Source organism: Schistocerca cancellata, chromosome 2, assembly GCF_023864275.1.
Source record: "Schistocerca cancellata isolate TAMUIC-IGC-003103 chromosome 2, iqSchCanc2.1, whole genome shotgun sequence".
Taxonomy (NCBI): domain Eukaryota; kingdom Metazoa; phylum Arthropoda; class Insecta; order Orthoptera; family Acrididae; genus Schistocerca; species Schistocerca cancellata.
The window spans coordinates 320121623-320140339 of record NC_064627.1 but is presented as its reverse complement, the minus strand read 5'-3'; positions in this window follow the sequence as shown (position 1 = coordinate 320140339).

Here is an 18717-nt window from a genome sequence, read left to right as displayed (position 1 = left end):
TTTTAAAATAATAAACAGTTCACTTACTTTTTCCAACTTTCACGTTTTCATTGGACTCCTCCTTACACATGTTCTGCAAACGCTGGAGACAAAGGTTCAGAACGATTTCCTTTCTCCTGGGAAACGATCTGCGAGAAATTACTATCTCAGTCTAAATATAGCAAGTGGGAAGAAAGAGATATCGAAACAGGAATCCCAGCAAGTGATAGTATTAAACAGGGTGAGTATTTTACTGTATGTTCAGTATTTGTATTTGCATACACCACTTTATTGCATTTAACACATTTACAGTTCTGTGCACAGTTCTCTTGACATTTTGCACAAAATTTCAAGACCACTGTGCACGCAAGCGTAAATGTGTTAAGTGTAGTCAAAGTGTTGTGTGCAAATGCAAATACCGGGTGATAAAAAAGTCAGTATAAATTTGAAAACTGAATAAATCACGAATAATGTAGACAGAGAGGTACAAATTGAACATATGCTTGGAATGACATGGGGTCTTATTAGAACCACAAAAATATAAAAGTTCAAAAAATGTCCGACACGTGGCGCTTCATCTGATCAGGATAGAAATAATTAGCATAACAAAGCAAGACAAAGTAAAGATGATGTTCTTTACAGGAAATGCTCAATATGTCCACCGTCATTCCTCAACAATAGCTGTAGTCCAGGAATAATGTTGTGAACAGCACTGTAAAGCATGTCCGGAATTATGGTGAGGCATTGGCGTCGGATGTCGTCTTTCAGCATCCCTAGAGATATCGGTCGATCACTATACGCTTGCGACTTCAGGTAACTCCAAAGCCAATAATCGCACGGACTGAGGTCTGGGGACCTGGGAGGCCAAGCATGATGAGAGTGGCGACTGAGCACACGATCATCACCAAACGAAGCGCGCAAGACATTTTTCACGCGTCTAGCAATATGGGGTGGAGCGCCATCCCGCATAAACATCGTACGTTCCAGCAGGTGTTTATCAGCCAGGCTGGGGATGATGCGATTCTGTAACATATCGGCGTACCTCTCACCCGTCACGGTAGCAGTTACAAAACCAGAATCACGCATTTCCTCGAAGAAAAAAGGCCCGATAACGGTAGATGTGGTAAATCCAACCCATACCGTGACTTTCTCAATGGAGTTTCCACGACAGTTCTAGGATTTTCGGTAGCCCAAATTCTGCAGTTGTGGGCGTTGGCAGACCCTCGGAGCGTGAAATGAGCTTCGTCGGTCCACAACACGTTACTCACCAATCGTCATCTTCCGCCATCTTTTGAAACGCCACACCGCAAATGCCCTCCGCTTCACTAAATCGCCAGGTAACAGTTTATGATGCCGATGGATTTTGTACGGATAGCATTGGTGGGTACGCCTGAGTGCCAAGCAAACAGTAGTGTATGGAATGCCGGTGCGACGTGCGACTGCACGAGCGCTGACTTCCCCGTGCACAGACGAACCCGCTACAGTCTCCATTTCTTCCTGAACTGTCTCAGCAGCATTACGCCTTGTGCTCGGTCGGCCACTACGGGGTCTATCGTCTAAACAACCCGTGGCTTCGAACTTCGAAATCATTTTCGCCACAGCTGCATTTGTCAACGGACCTTTACCCGTTCGAATCCCCTTCCTATGGCGATAGGATCGTAACGCTGAACTAGCACATTCCCCATTCCGATAATACAGGTTCACTAAAAGCGCCTTTTCAGATAATATCAACATGCTGCGACTGCTGGCGCATCTGATTCTCTTTTTATACAATTCTGTGCTTCTCCTTTTATACACGATTGTCATGCGCAGTCACTGACGTTTTGCTGTCCAGCGCCATCTGTCGGACATTTTGTGAACTTTGTTTTTTTTCTGTTCTAATAAAACCCCATGTCATTCCAAGCATGTGTTTCAATTTTTACCTCTCTATCTACATTATTCCGTGGTTTATTAAGTTTTCAAATTTATACTGACTTTTTTAGCACCCGCTACTTAACACATACACATGGAAAACGAAGAAGAATGGAATAAACAATATACCTGGCCACTGAAGATGCTGTAAACTAAAGCGAAACGTGTCGGGTCTGAATAAGACTTTTATTACAGTTGCTAAAGACGGCAACTAACCTTTGCAACTAGCTCATGTGTAACTGCGGAAAAAGAGGCCAAAAAGCAAAGAAGACAACAGGTATAAGTGTTACATTACGTGTGTTCACGTTAAATGTAACATCCCAATAGAGCTGAGATGTATTCGTGTGAGATTTCCGAATTCTCATTGTCTGCCGTGAAGTGCAATTACACAATCCACTCATAGTATCTTGTAAATCAACAGCATCAATTTGAAGTTTTCAAAGTTAAGGAAAGTGTCACTTGGCAGTCCCCCAGACAGCAGCAGCGAAAGCTCACGAATGCTGCTGCAGACGATGCTTCCTCCGCAACCTTGAATTCACGAGGGTGTTCTTTTCTTCCCTGTGCGTAATTTGTCCGGAGTCTTATTAAACCACCAGAGTGTTTCGTTACAGTCGTCGTATTTTCCTCGCACAAGGTATAATTGAGTGGCTGAGCTGTGCTTCTCGTGGCTGTTGAGTGAGTATCTCAGTGTTCTCCTAATTAGAAGGTTCGTTAGGTGTCTCACGGTACAGCACAACTACTTCCTCGTCCAGTCTGCTCCCTTTGTTTTCCTCTGCCCTGTTGAGATTGCTCTGACATTTACAACACCTGTACTACTACGGTGATTTACAGCTGAATCGTCAACAAGAAATTTGTATTCGTACTCCCTTTACGAGGCTTAAAATTAAGAAATTACTTTTCCTTAATTGAAGACTACATAAGTAGTTTTCTACAAAAAGTTTACAGTTGGGTTACGGTCTAAGTGATAACTAGTACTTAGGCATTTGCTAATCAAGTCGACGTGGAGCTTTTTCACGTTCAAAAAATTCTTGAACACGTTAGTTATTTGTATTAAGGATATCTTGAGGTAAGATCGAGAGATAATTTGCTTCCTGATTTTTTCGAATTAATATTTACTTGGTCTTCCACGCCAATCTTCAATCTGCCTCAGGTGTTGTCGATGCAGTAGAAATGCACATATTTTATTTATTTATTTAAGCTGATTGATACGGACCATCAGACCCTCTCTTGCATCACACCAGGGTTTTATACGTACAGTACATTTTTTACTTCATAGTTATATAAGAAATTAAAATTTTAGTATGACAAAGAGTATTGAATTTATTTGAGTGTTTATCTCAAGATTTTTTATTCACGACAGATGGTTCCGTTTACTTTAACATTTTGGTTGTTTTCGCTAGTATGTATTTTACAGTTTAAATTACGGAAGATTTTCGCGCATGACACTAGTGCCCTCTCTCGTTAGATGTGTTCCGTAGCGCAAGCTTCATCTGCTTGACACTAGGACACAGGTAAATTGGTTTCATATTTTCTATTTTACGTAGATGTTTCTAAATGGTTCTGATATGTTTTATTTATTAAGACAGAAGGTTTGAATTAGCACAACTTTTAATTATTCTGATGCGCATGTGTATGTATCCATGGATTTTAATGTGCGCGAGTATCTGGCACATACCACAAGTGCCCTTTCTCGGCATAACTGTCTGCCCGAGGGCTTTCACATCCTCGGCACGGTAGTTTATAGGCGAAGTACTAATGCTAAGCTGTGTTCAAATCGACCCTCTGTCCATAATCATGTAGTGTAAATCGAGATGATGTTCATACTACTGACGACGCGTTTGGCACAATTGTTTTATTAATCTCCATTGCAGGATGTAATTTTAGTAAGTCAATAAAAGTTTTTGTGCCTGTAATACTCTGGTAATTTTACGGTTACTTAAGCTATAGTGTTTTTTCTTTCTAATTTCCGATGCTGTTTTTGCTAATGAAAGTGTCTTCCTCTTCAGGGTATTTTACTTCTGATGAAGGTATATTTATATATACCGAAACCGTGGTCAAGAATTTTAATAAATCTTTATCCTGCAACTGTTTTGGCTGTCATCATTTACCGTGTTGGGTGTTTATAGTGACAATGTAAGTACTAGTGTCTTTGAAATAGCAAAGTTACTACTGGCAGTAGTTTTACTAATGCTGCTGCCACTAATAGTGATAATGGTAACAGTAATACTAATAATGAAAATGATAAAATTAATGATGTCAGACATAAAATGAATTAATCGATGTACAAAATAGATGTTTCCTGATATAGCGAGTTCTAGGGATAGGAAATTTAAGGAGACTGAATTAGCTAAGAACACTGCGAAATTAGGAATATCTAGTTGGAAAGAAGGATTTACAAGGATAACGAGTGAGTACAGGGACAATGATACTTTAGTAGATATGTGATTAACTGTCTTCTGAAGCAGTAGATGGTATTCAGTTATCTAATATAATGCGGGACGTTATTCCGGAGTCGGGTTTCTGCTACTGAGAAGGACTTCGCATAAAAGGATGAACGATGGAGTGGGACAGACAAAATTTTGCTCTGATGGGAGCCGGTGTTTCTGTCATGTTGTTCAGTCAAGAGCGTTAAGGTCGGGGAGAGATACAGGGGAAGTGTACGTTGATAAGGCAGTAGAAAAGAAAGAGGATATGCAAATCTCTGCACTTGTCTGCACCCAGCCAGGATAGCAGTGCATACGATGGCAAAATACCATCAAAGAATCTAACATCACAGATATAGTGGACACAAGCATTCATAACCAGTTCCAGGCGCCGTGAGCTTTCCTGAGAAAGGCCTTGCCCGGTAACATCGCTGTAATCAATAACTGGGAGTATAAGTGTTTGTACAAATTTCGTTTTTAGGTGAAGAGGGACGAGTTTTTTAAATTTGTGCAGGGCATGGTGAGATACTGCTGCCACATCGCAGTTACGTGCTCAGCCCAATTTATATTCTCGTCTATTATGATTGCTAGACACTTTACTGAAGGAGAGAAGTTGATATTTGTCCAGTTTGGGTTTAAAGATGGTAAGGATTCCAGATAATTCTGGATTGTGAGCCAATAATCACCAAGCAGTACAGTGTGGGCTTTGGACGGGTTGAGTTCTAAACCTATTTACTGCCCCCAGTTTGATAATGCACACTGGTCAGTATTGAGGTTCTCGATAGTTGTCTTCAAGTTTGTTGGTTTTGCTATTAGGTACAACGTGTCGTATTTGCAATACGACAAAACTGATGGCACGTCATTGACATATAATTAAAAGAGTTTATGGCCTAATAGCGAACCCTGGGGGGCGCCTGGTACCACCTACCTCCATTACTACTTTATGGCGAGACGTCCGGTATGAGCGAGACCATTTAAGGGGCTCCGGAACGCCCTATACTTGCAATGTTAAAATAACGTTTATAAATTACATCTTTCCTCACAAAGTATTTGAGGTAGGAAGTTGAACTTTTTACAGGTTATTTATTGGAATATGGGCTACAACTTAACACAGGGATTATACAAAATTTTAGTTCAGTTATTAAAGATGATTTTTTTTTCAATTGTAATGAAAATTCACAACATTTTTTTGCAATTTTTATTTATATATTCAAAAATATACAGTTTTTTTTGGAAAAAGGCTGTGTTAAATTATGCAGAAGGTACTGTGTAACATTTACTGAAAGTTTGAAACAAATGTGTTTGGAAGATCCTTAGAAAACATGTAATTAGTATGAGAAAATAAAAGTTTTGGGAATCGAGCGACAAAGATGGGATTAAATTTTTAGTGCATTCCAGGTCCATAGGATGGATTATCTTCATCCTCTGCAAACTCCTCCTCCAGCTTACTCTTGTTCCTCCTCCTGTTTACTCTTGCTTGTATTTCTAGACTCTTTACAGCCCTGGCTGCAGCCCGAAGGCGTTCCTTGTCTAAAGCAAGCATCGCTCGTACCATGTTAGAACCTATCTTCATTCCCATATTTCTAAATACCTTTGGCTTTCCAACATTTCTCCTTTTCTTAAAAGCCTTCAGAGGATTTCTAATAACTTTACTTTTACTCATTATTATACTTCAAAAAAACAGAGACTCAAGAAACAGAATTAATTACGAATATTTTCGAGATAACGACAGAGTAAATAAACATGAAACAATCGACAATCACACCAGCGATATCACAGGTTAGCCACAACACATACTTTATCTCACATCACTAAAATGTACCTGATGATCAAGGACGTTAATAATAACACCATTTGACAGCAGTTTAACAGCGCCACAGTGGGTCACGCCCATGTAGAACACATTTCAAAAAAAATTAAAAAATAGTTGTAGTCTTTGGAATTGAATAAGTTATATATCTATTAAAAGGTAATAGTCTGCAGATTCAGAAAACGCAAAAAAGTAAAAATTGAACTTTTCGTGATTTTGAGTCTTTCCGGAGCCCCTTAACTGCAGTTAGCAAGAAATTTAAGGTGTCAAGTTTGGCAATTTAAGTGTTGAACTCACCAGTGTCAAAGGCTAAGATGAAGTCAAAGAACCACATCATATCGCCTCTTGTGCATCGATGGAAAGCTTCTGGTCTTCTGTTACCTGTACTAATGCAGAAGTTAATCTGTGATGTTTCAGGATTTGTATTCTTCTAATAGGTTGTTTGTGGTTAGGTAGTGTGTTAGCTGGTCGTGGACCATATATTCAAGGCCTTGGTCAGTGCAGGAAGAGCGCTTACAGATCGGTAATCACGGAGTGCTGTGGCAACGTCCTTTTTAGATAGTGGCTTAGCTAGCCGCTGTCTGCAGGCCTCAGGGAAAACACTTGCGGTTAAGGAGTGGTTGAAGCTGCTTGCAATAACGGCCAGCAGTGGGTCAGTAACAAGCTTCATTATTTGGTCTGTGAAGCCATAGTATCCAGTAGATGCTGATCTAATAAGCATGACGGCTTTTATGGCGGTACTGCTAATAACGTGCTTTAGATAGAATTTTTCGTGGCTGGTGCAGTTTATGTCCATATTGCAATCAATGAGTCGTTTCGTTTGTGGTTTAGATGTGGTTGTACGTAATGTGAATTACCGGTTCAGTTTTTCTGCTGGGACAGTCTGATCAACTGCAGCTGCTACGTTGCCTATAACAAGACTTCGCAGGTTTTTCCATAGGACAATTGATCTATTTCTTTTGTCGTTTAGTGTATGGGCGTACCTGATTTTTGCACTTCTCACAGCCTGACTAACTCTGCTCCGCTTTTGCTTGTCCGTCTTGGTCATTTTTACGCTCATGAAAGCGATCTTCAAGATTCACGATGATGCTGTAGGGAATAAAAAAATTTCCGACAACATAGTGAAACGCGATACAGCGATATATTAACTGATCACAGGTATTCGGACACCAATTAGTAGACACTGATGTAAGTTGCGTCCACCTTTCCTCCTTTATGGTGGCTTAAACTCTGCTAGGGACAATTTTTATGAGGTGTCTGAATGTCGGTGGGGAAATGTCAGCCCCTTCTTCCTCAAGAGCCGAAACTAGAGAATATAGTGATATTGGAAGCTGGGGTCTGGAGCGAAGACAACATTTTAACTCATTCCAAAGGTGTTCCATTCGGTTGAGGTCGGAACTCTTGGCAGACCAATCCATTTCAGGAATATTTCTGTTCAAAAATCATTGTCTCACAGATGTGGACTTAGTTTCCGCATGATGAGCGATGGCCCACCGTAACGTTTCCTTGAATCTAAACTCCATTCATCGTTCTCTCATTTCATAGCCATCTTACCTCCTTATATACAAGTAAGATCTTTTGGTTTCTTGCTCGTAATTTGGATCCATCCTCTGTGTGGCACTGTCAACCACGTGTTGTTTTTGAACCTTTCTATTAGAGACAACAAAACTCAGTATAACTAACACTTGTGAGCATACTAGCGATTCTCAATAAACCGGTTTTTTTTTGCAATTAATGTGTCCTACTTCGCGGAGTGGTTCTGTCTTTCCCGTGTCTATCCATAGTCTCCATCATTAACTGCATGGTATAACGAATCCCTGTACCCTTGATAATCGTCTCATCGTTCAGATTTTATTAAAATAATCGGGTTTTGCTAGGTGTTATGAACTTGGAATTTCCCATCTTTATGTGTGATAGATTACGGCGATGAATCGATCCTATTCATTTCAATAACTTCTAAAGCATTAAGTCGCACACTTCTTGCTGATCATTTAATAAATTATATAAGGGATCTTAGTGAACTGACATCTGTTTGTGACGCAATGAATTTTTTCGGTTGGGGAGGAGATTCTATGCAATGAATGTTCAAGTCTTGGAACTGATTTCCTAGTTGATTCTGTCAAGTTCTCTATCTGTTAACATTAGCATGCATTTAAATAATTACCAAACTATAATAATGAATTAAAGTGGGTCCGCCTTTGCGCAAGTAGGCAATTACCGTTTTACTTTGATAACCTAAAAACGTTTCACCACATTTGTGCCATCCTCAGTGGGTTTTGGTTTCTTGCTCACGAAGCACATACATATCGTTTTCATGTAGATTATGAATTAGGAAACAGCAGATTTTGTTGTTATTTAAAACTACATCTCTGCTTTACCTTTCTTATTTTTTATTTTATTTTTTGCTATGTGTGTGTCCTGTGTCTGCCAGGATAAATGAACGACAGGTTTAAATTAATACACCAGTCATCTGCAAACCTAGGGATGGCTGAATTGAATTTTGTTATAGGACAGAACCTTTAAAATATATATATTCCGGTAAAATCGTGGCACATGCCCCTACAAAGTCTTACCGCTGCTGTACCTGAAACTTCCTGAGCTGTGACTGATACATATTTGTCTGGCAAATATGTTTTTGTAGTTTGTGTATTTAGAATGATCTGTGGACCTCGGTAAAAGTTTTGTAAGACTTTGGTATGGAGAACTGTTTGGTACGGTTTGTGATTTATAGATCGTGTCGTGTCTTTTAACAGAGAGACCTCTCAGAGTGTCTGAGTATCATATTACCTCAATACAAGTGGTATGAGAAACGCAACACTAGAGAAATGAGATACTTGTATGGTCGTACAGAATCCCAGGTGTTGTGTCCGCTGCGTATGTTGAATGTTCCGAAGGGTAGCAGTCTTTCTTTGAGACATGTGTTGTGTATGAGCAAGTATTAAGAGATGGGAAACTTTTCTCCATCACAAACACTGAAGATACTGGCTATGAAAAGTTTACTTTTAAGTTCAGAACGGCGCCCCATATTGTGGATTAGGCTATCCAGGAGGCTTCGTGGCAGTTCCTCCTATCGCTCGAATAGCACCCTATGGAGGTGCGCAGTGGTCCATTGAAGTGATGTTCCTACCGGTGTACTTCGATAACGGCAGCCCAAGAGTGTACAGTCAGACAACAGTCAAAAGAAAAAAGGGGCCGCTCTAGACATACGTTGTCCTGTTGTTAGAGGTACAGCGCCAGCTGTGTCATTTGATGGTGCATTGTTGCCGTACACTTCCAACAGCCAAGCATGAATTGTTGCATCATTCGCCTTCAAATGCAGGAAATAAACTTCAAGGTTATCTTAAAAAATTATAAAGAGAAAGAAGGTTAAGTGCAAGTGCACCACTTTGCTTTACTTCTGGATTGTCTGTTTCTGAATGTATAGTCTCTTTATGAATGTAAGCTGCTACAAACCAAAAAAATCCATTCATAGTAAAGAAATACTTGCGTAAGCTAACCTCATTTTTACAGTTACGAAGTAAATCTGTCTGTGAATATGAGAAGCAAATCTGACAGCGAGAATGTAAATGAAAATATATCCTACACCAAAGTCCTCGTACTAATGATTAAATTCTTATCGACTTTTCAATTCTATTAACAGTGACTGTGATAAAACTTTTCAAATATAGCATCAAATTCATGATTTGTAAGTCTGTGTTGAAGCACGAGTGCCTAACTAAATGCTGCCTCGAAAAAGTAAAATATGTTCATTCGTTACCTTAAATTCCAGTCTTTTTCAAAAGAGCATCTATCTTAGTAAATCCATCTCACTCAGTGATAATACTACTTTTGTAATAATACATGGAAGAGCCAGAGAAACTGTTACACCTGCCTAATATCGAGTAGGACCCCCGCGAGCACGCATAAGTGCCACAACACGACGTGACATGGACTCGACTAATATCTGAAGTAGTGCTGGAGGGAATTGACACCATGCATTCTGCAAGGCGGTCCATAAATCCCTAAGAGTATGAGGGAGCGGAGATCTCATCTGAACAGCGTATTGTGAGGCATCCTAGATATGCTCAATAATGTTCATGTCTGGGGAGTTTGGTAGCCAGCGGAAGCGTTTAAACTCAGAAGAGTATTTCTGGGGCCACTCTGTACCAATCCTGGACGTGTGGGGTGTAGCATTGTGTACTGAATTGTCCAAGTCCGCCGGAATGCATAATGGACATAAATGGATGCAGGTGATCAGACAGGATGCTTTCGTACGTGTCACCTGTCGGAGTCGTATTTAGAAGCATCAGGGGTCCCATATCACTCCGACTGCACATGCCCCACACTATTACAGAGCCTCCACCAGCTTGAAAAGTCCCCTCCTGACGTGCAGGTTCCATGTTTCATGAGGTTGTCTCCATACCCGTACACGACCATCCACTCGCTACAATTTGAAAGGAGACTCGTCCGATCAGGCAACGTGTTTCCAGTTATCAACAGTCCATTGTCGTTGTTAACTGGCTCAGGCGAGACGTACAGTTTTGTGTCGTGCACTCATCAAGGACACAAGTGGGCCTTCGGCACCGAAAGCTCATACCGACGATGATGCGTTGACTGTTTCGCACGCTGACACTTGTTAATGGCTCAGCAATTTTCGGAAGGGTTGCACTTCTGTCACGTTAAACGTTTTTACTCAGTCGTCGTTGGTCCAGTTCTTGCAGGATACTTTTCCAACTGCAGCGATGTCGGAGGATTGAGATTTATCAGATTCCTGATATTCATGGTAGACTCGTGAGATGGTCGTACGGGGAAATCCACACTTGATCGCTACCTCGCAGATGATGTGTCCCATCGCTCGTGCGTCGACAGTTGTAGAAGCAAATGGTTCAAATGGCTCTGAGCACTATGGGACTTAACTGCTGAGGTCATCAGTCCCCTAGAATTTAGAACTACTTAAACCTAACTAACCTAAGGACATCACACACATCCATGCCCGAGGCAGGATTCGAACCTGCGACCGTAGCGGTCGCGTGGTTCCAGACTGTAGCGCCTAGAACCGCTCGGCCACTTCGGCCGGCAGTTGTAGAAGCAGTAACCGATCGAACAACCTCGCCAGGCACTTGTGTTATATAGGTATTTCCGGCCGCTGCGTCGTATTCTGCCTGTTTACAAATCTCTGTGTTTGAATACGTATGCCTATACCAGTTTCTTTGGCCCTTCAGTGTAATATCTTCCATCAAATCAATAAAATAATTCTCAGGAGCACCATGTTATACGTGCTTCCTGTAGAAGATCACTGCCATGATATCCGACTACAGTTCCATGTCTCCTCTCCTCGCAATCAACACGTAACACCCACGCATCTTCGCAGAGCAAAGATGGCCCACTAGTCTCCGGGCGGCGCGGCGTCTCTGACGTGGCGGCGCGCACGTAAGTAAACGAGGCAAATATTACATGCGTTCTCTAAGACAACCCAAAACAAGAAAAATTCTCTAAAAATTATATACACACACCTTTCAAACTTCATTTTGTTTTGGGTCTTCTAGCGGCGTATAGCACCGTGACACGGAGGTTTCAGTGTTTATCCGGACTGTAGGTATGTAGTGTACCTGAAAAAAAATTACGTATCTATTTTTAGAGCTGATAACTAAAACTCTATGCTACCTCTTGTGTATTCATTCTAGCAGCTTCGTCGTCAGGTTAACTATATACGGCTGAGACTTACTTGTGAGGATGAAGCTAAATATAGTGAATCTCTTTCCTTAAGTCTTCTGTGGTACATTAGATTAAATGCAGTAATAAAGTTATGAGGCTGTGTACGTCTCGTGGTTAGCTTATTTAAGTTTGGCGATTTGCGTTCAAATCACCGGTATTTTGTGGTTTGTTTATTAAAATCTCTCTTCATATGCTTTTATGGGCTGTGCTCGGCCCTCCACTTAATAATCCTAAAAGAGGCATATCTGTTTAAGGACATATTTGCGGCAGCAGAACGTTTCCGCTCCTGACAGGCGTTATATGAAGTGACGGGAGCTTCTATCCTCCAGTTGTGTAGCGTTTAACTTGGATCATGTGATCAAAACTGTTCCTGAGACCACCTTTAAATTCCGAAACTACTATATTCTTGAAAGTAGCCATCTAAACAACTCCGAGAAATGGAAAGTTGAAACTCTGAGTCGGTTCCTGATTTTCCGCGAGTGGGCTAAGCATGAAGCACTGCCTGCGAAAGGCAGGTACCTGTGTTCGGGTTCCAGCCAGCATACAGCTTCTACATCCCATGACGAATTAGCACAGCTTACACTCTTAAAGGTGTGAATAGCCACCATTGTCCGTTACAACACTCGTATTGTACAGAATAAAAAGTCTTGAAGTAACCAATCTTTCCAGTGTGCTTGAGCGCCTGATAGCATCGTGGAGATTCTTTGTGGAACAAAGAGCGAGCGATACCGGTAGGAAATATGCTCGTTGAGCCAATTCCCAAGCTCCATCATCTGGTAGCAGGTAGAGCACCGGTATGTAAAGCAGGTACCTACGTTCGAGACCCCGTTTGGTACACAGTTTTTTCACAGGTGATCAGCTTGAAAGGGGTATTTAATAATTATTTAAACATCGTTATAACCAGAGGAGGGTTGTTCAGAATGCAGTGCGATACAAATGGGCCTTGTTGCCTGATTTATATTCCCACCAGGCTCTCTGCGTATTAGTGAGCACGTGCGAGATAAGTGGGTGAGCAAGAGGCCTGAATTAAATTCTACAAGCGCTAAACGAGGAGAAATCCATTACGCATGCCAGTACTCATTCGGTTCGTAATTTTACGTACAGCAGTATGAAGCATAGCACTGTTTGTTTCACGACAACTAAAGATGAAAGGAACTGTGGCAGATTCTGCTAATTACCACTACTTGCGTCACAGATCGAAAATCTCTTAGCTTGGGTGAAAGTGTCCCCTGAGAGATGACGACAAAATGATCAAATGCCATTACTTAAGGTGATGACAGATTCATTTAAATAATTCAGGATGAGCGTTTATCGATTACTATGGCATGTGGCGTGATCTCCAACAAAAGACCGACACTAAGGCACGAACGAACAAATTAAAATCACAGGGATTTTGAAAAGTTGCTTAAAAATATACTTATCTGAATTTAGAAAAAAACTTAAATCATGAAACACTAAGCTCGCTGATTTTCAAGTGCACTTGGAAACGTTTCTTTAGAGTCAACCGAAAATATAACAACGAAAATAGCTACTGAGCTGTAGCACTAAAATGAAAACCGATTGAAAGTGCTCCAAGATGAAATTACGACTCGAAATCCAACTGCAAACTGTAACTGTAAACTCGAGGAAAATACCATATCATACTTCCAATGCAATGCGGTCACCAGAAAAATGCCGGTGGGTCCCCACAGTTCGGCGGACCCGATTTCGCTGAGGGCAGGGGATAGCTAGTACAGGAAGAGATGGGATAGTTGGCCCCAAATTAGTTTTCTTGTCATCAGTGCAACAATTTCTTTTCTGTGTACTTCATGCTTGCTGAGCACGTCCTGTGACATTTCTTTCACTTATTTCTTATAAATTTTTTAAAAGTATTATGCATTATTCAAAATGAGTAATTTGTTTAATGGAACTTTACAAAATGTGCGGATGGATAGATGACTGTACAACGTACAAAGCTTCTTGAGGACCGTCTTCATAATTTTCTTGCCTTTTTCGGCCCATTTTTTACTCGGCACTGCCTGTAAACGTCTTATCATGTCTTGTTTATCTAAAGCTATCTTTTTTGTTTTCTCATAGGTGTTAACTCTTTACGAGGTTTCTGTGACACCAGATTGAACGGAAGTACTGTAGTGATTATAACCTGTGCCCTTTTACATGGGGGGCTAATGAAGCCAGCATCAGGACTCCTAATATCAACACCGCTGTCTTTGTAAACTAAAATGTATCATCGTCTAACATTAAGTGTAAAGTACTATATTAATACTGGAACATAACGCTTGATAAGTGTGTGATTAAAAAAAAAACATCATAATGATAGCATAGCTATAAGAGTGGTAAAAGAAACTGCTACCTCTAAAGCGTTGTTGTCTGCAGTGAAGACAAGATAACTCCACTGCCCACTGGGAAAACTAGCTATTGCATCAGCACTCCCTGCAGGCGTAACTGCGAACCAGTAATTTACTTATAATTGATACATTCACCACCAGAATGCGTAGCTTTGTTTATTAGAAATTGAAGGGGCTCAAATTACTAATAGGGACCCACGACACCATCTTTACTACTACTATTACCTATTTCACCAAATGCTGGGCAAAGTGATGCCAAAAAATGGATCTTTGCTAATACGCACTGAGTCCTCCGTTAGCCGTACGACTACTAAAACTACTGCGTGGTTGATCTAGTTCATGCAGAGTAAAGTAGAGTCTCTGATCCCTGCAGAAATTAAAAACAGATTCGTCTATCCACTCCGTCAAGAAGATTTACAGGACACAAGGTGGATTAAAAGGTATCAATGCGTGATGAATTAATGCATTACCCCGCTCATCCTCCCTCCAGAGTTTCACATAGTAGTAAAAGGGTCAGATTCAAAGTTGCTCGTGCATTTATAATGCGCTTGGGGGTGCGAAACGACAGATCATAAGAAATGGAACTGCAGCATCTCGTCAAGATCCACGTATTCTTTTCAGTGATCGAGAAAGTTCATTCCAGATGGAATTTTATCAAGGAGAACTCCTAGACACAGAAAACATGTAGGAAAGGCAAGAGTGTGCATAAGATGTCAAATGGCTGATGATGATGATGATGTCTGCAAATCACAAGAGATGATGAATGTATGAGTTTGTCCGACAGTGATTTTGGCTGATTCGAGATACTGTGTTAAGTTTTCGTACCTTCAGCTCACTTACGCCAACTACAAACACAGGTCCAAGAGTGCATGTCACCACGTCCACCCCCTCCACCACCCTGTTTCCTCACCCCTACTTCCTCTCCCCCTGTTTCCCATCCCCGTCACTCTCTCTCTCTCTCTCTCTCTCTCTCTCTCTCTCTCTCTCTGTGTGTGTGTGTGTGTGTGTGTGTGTGTGTGTGTGTGTGTGTGTGTCTATACCTTTCTCCCCTTGGGTGAGAGAGTGGAGCAGTTAATATCGGCAAGTGCTACAGGCCTGCACCGGCGTAGCGATGGACATAGCTCCCTGCAGTAATACAAGCGCACTACCTCCCGTGGATTTGCACATATACACTCTAACACAAAAAAACCCGACGTACCACGAAGAAATTACCCGAAAGGGACAGAAAGGAATAGATGTGAAGTAGGTGTACAGACAAACAGATTATTACATTTTTTTTTAAAAAAAGGTGGATGATTTATTCAAGAGAAGCGCTTCACAAATTGAGCAAGTCAGTAACTCGTTGGTTTATCTCTCGACTTTATGCAAGTAGCTATTCGACTTGGCACTGATTGGCTGAGTTTCTGGATGTTCTCCTGAGGGATATTGTGCCAAATTCTGTTCAACTGGCGGGTTACATCTTCAAAACCCTCAAATGGTTCAAATGACTCTGAGCACTATGGGACTTAACATCTGTGGTCATCAGTCCCCTAGAACTTAGAACTACTTAAACCTAACTAACCTAAGGACATTACACACATCCATGCCCGAGGCAGGATTCGAACCTGCGACCGTAGCAGTCGCGCGGTTCCGGACAGAGCGCCTAGAACCGCTAGACCACTGCGGCCGGCTTCAAAACCCTGAGCTGGTTGGAGGGCGCTGCCCATACAGCTCTAGACGTACACGACAGGGGAGAGATCCAGCAATCTTGTTGGCCGTGGTAGGGTTTGGCTAGCACGAAGACGAGCAGCAGAAGCTCTCGCCGTGTGCGGGCGAGCATTACTTTGGTAAAACGTAATCTCATGGAGGCTTGCCAAGAAAGGCAACAAAACGGGGGTAGAATAACGTCGACGTTCCGGTCTGCTGCAGGACGGCGCTTATGACAATCAAAGGGGTCCTGCTTATAAAAAGAAATGGCACCCCAGACAATCACTCCCAGTTGTCGGGCCATATGGAGAGAGACAATCTGGTTGGCATCCCACTGCCGTGGAGGGCGTCTCCAGACGCGTCTTTGCTGGTCATCGGGTCTCAGTTTCAATTGGGATTGATCACTGAAAACGATTAAGTCAGTGAGACTCAGGCCGGAGACGTCTCTCTGGACGCCTCGACAGTAGTGGGGTACTAACTTGACTGTTGCTCGCCATATGGCCCGACAAGCAGGAGTGGTGGCCTGGGGTGACATTTCTTCTCATAGCAGGACAACTTTGAGGTTGCAATCCGCGCCACCCTTCCAGCATAGTGGTAAGACGACGATATGCTACATCCAGTTTAGTTGACCTACAAGGCAAGCCATCCTGGGCTCACACTTCAGTAAGATAATGCGCGCCCATTTACGGCGAAAGTTTCTACTGCTTGTCTTTATGCTTGCTAAACGCCACCTTGGCAGCAACATCACCGGATCTTTCAGGAATTGAGAACGTTTGGAGCATTATGGGCGGAGTCCTCCAATCGGCTCCGTATTTTGACAATGTAATGGGCGAATCTGACAGAATCTGACACGATATCCCTGAGGAGAACACCCAACAACTTTTGTCATTAAGTGCCAAGCCGAATAACTGCTTACTTAAAGACCAGAGGTTGACCAACGGGTTATTGGCAGTCTCAATTAGCGAAGCTCTTTGTCTTGAATAAATAATCCAGTTTCTTGAAATTGCAGTCATTTCTTTGTCTGCACATATACATCATATCTAGCGATTTCCGCCCCATTTGGATAATTTCTTCTTGGAGCGTCTTTTTTGTTTGTCTTAGAGTGTATTTATTCGATTCATAACACACGGGTACAGCATATTGTTATGTTTTCAGTGAACTTCGTTTTTTAAGTACTCACATCGTATCAATATTGAGTAAATTGTGTACAAAGATAGGCGTTTTCGCAACTATGTTTGGCACTGGTGTACTTTTTATCTTTTTTGTTTTTCTTTATTGTTATTTTTATTCTCTTCGCCCTATATGTGCGGGCATGGGCTGTCAGCGGATACAATTTGCCGCTGTCCAACTACATGAGACTAAAAACTTTAAAACCTGGTGCGGCGGGGCGGTTCTTTCCGTCCCTTTACGACGAACCTGCACCTACCTGTGAACATTGTCTCAGCAGATCATCAGTAGGAAAGCCGAGTGAAACCTACTGTACTTCGACGTGAACCAGGCTGCAATTTAAATCACTAATCTACGTTTCGGGAGAAAGATTTCACACAAATGAAAGTTTGGAAATTTTGTCCTCAATTAATATATTCTGAAACTTGAACAAGTATCACTGCCAAGCCCGTGCTAGTCTTAACACAGTCACTCACAATTCCTTTCACTCACGTTAGCAAGTTTAAGGTGTTGCATTTCCCGAGAACGTAATAGCTACAAAAATACTGATTGTTTTTGACTGAGAATGCTCGCCAAATATTAAGTCTGTCGGTACCAAATGTAGTCACAGTTTTTAGCCACTGGCCTGTCAATACGCCACGCGGAATATATGTCTTTTCTCGTCGCGAAATTCACTTAAAAATTCCGAAATTTCTACAGACCCATCGGAATAATTATGCCATCACTTTACTACACTTTCGATGTATGAAACACTGCTGGATCCGGCAACTTGTCTTTTCAATCGGAACTACTGCTACACACGTCCGAACTGTTTCGTGGCTAGGCTCCGACTCTTCTCTAGAATACTGTAAGTAACGGCAGAGAAAGGCGCGCGAAGAATATTGCTTTACCATTGGTCAGTTTACTCAACAGCCAATAGCAAAACAACATTCTCCCGCGTTAATCCGCGCTTTTCATCAATAACCAATCGCAAAATAGTAAACCTAACGACTGCACTTTTTACCGACGTAATTATCTAATATGCTGAGGTTATCTTTATGCATAAAGTTATTTACTATTGTAATTTACACATGAATTAGCTTTCACCTTACCATAAACTTACTCTACAAATCTAATCTACAAAAATCCCCTTTGTCCATATCCATACTTCTTCGAAATGTTCCCACACTCGATCCTACTACATAACTCGTTAAACAAGTATCTTCATATTAACCTTAAACCACACCCACGCATCTCTCATACTGCTAAAACACATTTATAACATTTTACATACACAAAAAGACATAATAACACTTTATGAAAATACTAGAACAGTTAATGAAAAACATTCAATTACTTTAGTGTACTCTAGTGGGCACAATTGAAACTAAAATCACAGTCCCCCTATCCAGTATTGTCCTCTATCGGCTGATACATAAACTACGTGCGCGTCCAGTCTCGCGTCACCATCTGTCACTATCCAGCTCTGAGACATCTCCCACTTAACCGCCTCCAAGGCAGGATCGGTATATGGCGCTACGCCTCACACCCCCTATGATTATGAAATTTGATTCCAAAAAATTTTAAAATTATACTAACATCGATCCTGAGTAAAATTAGGAAATATTTCACAAAAAATTCTCATTCCTATAAAGTAAAATCACAAAGCTCTTACTTCGGACTTGGCAGTCTATAACTAACCTAGTCTAAAATCTTTAATTTC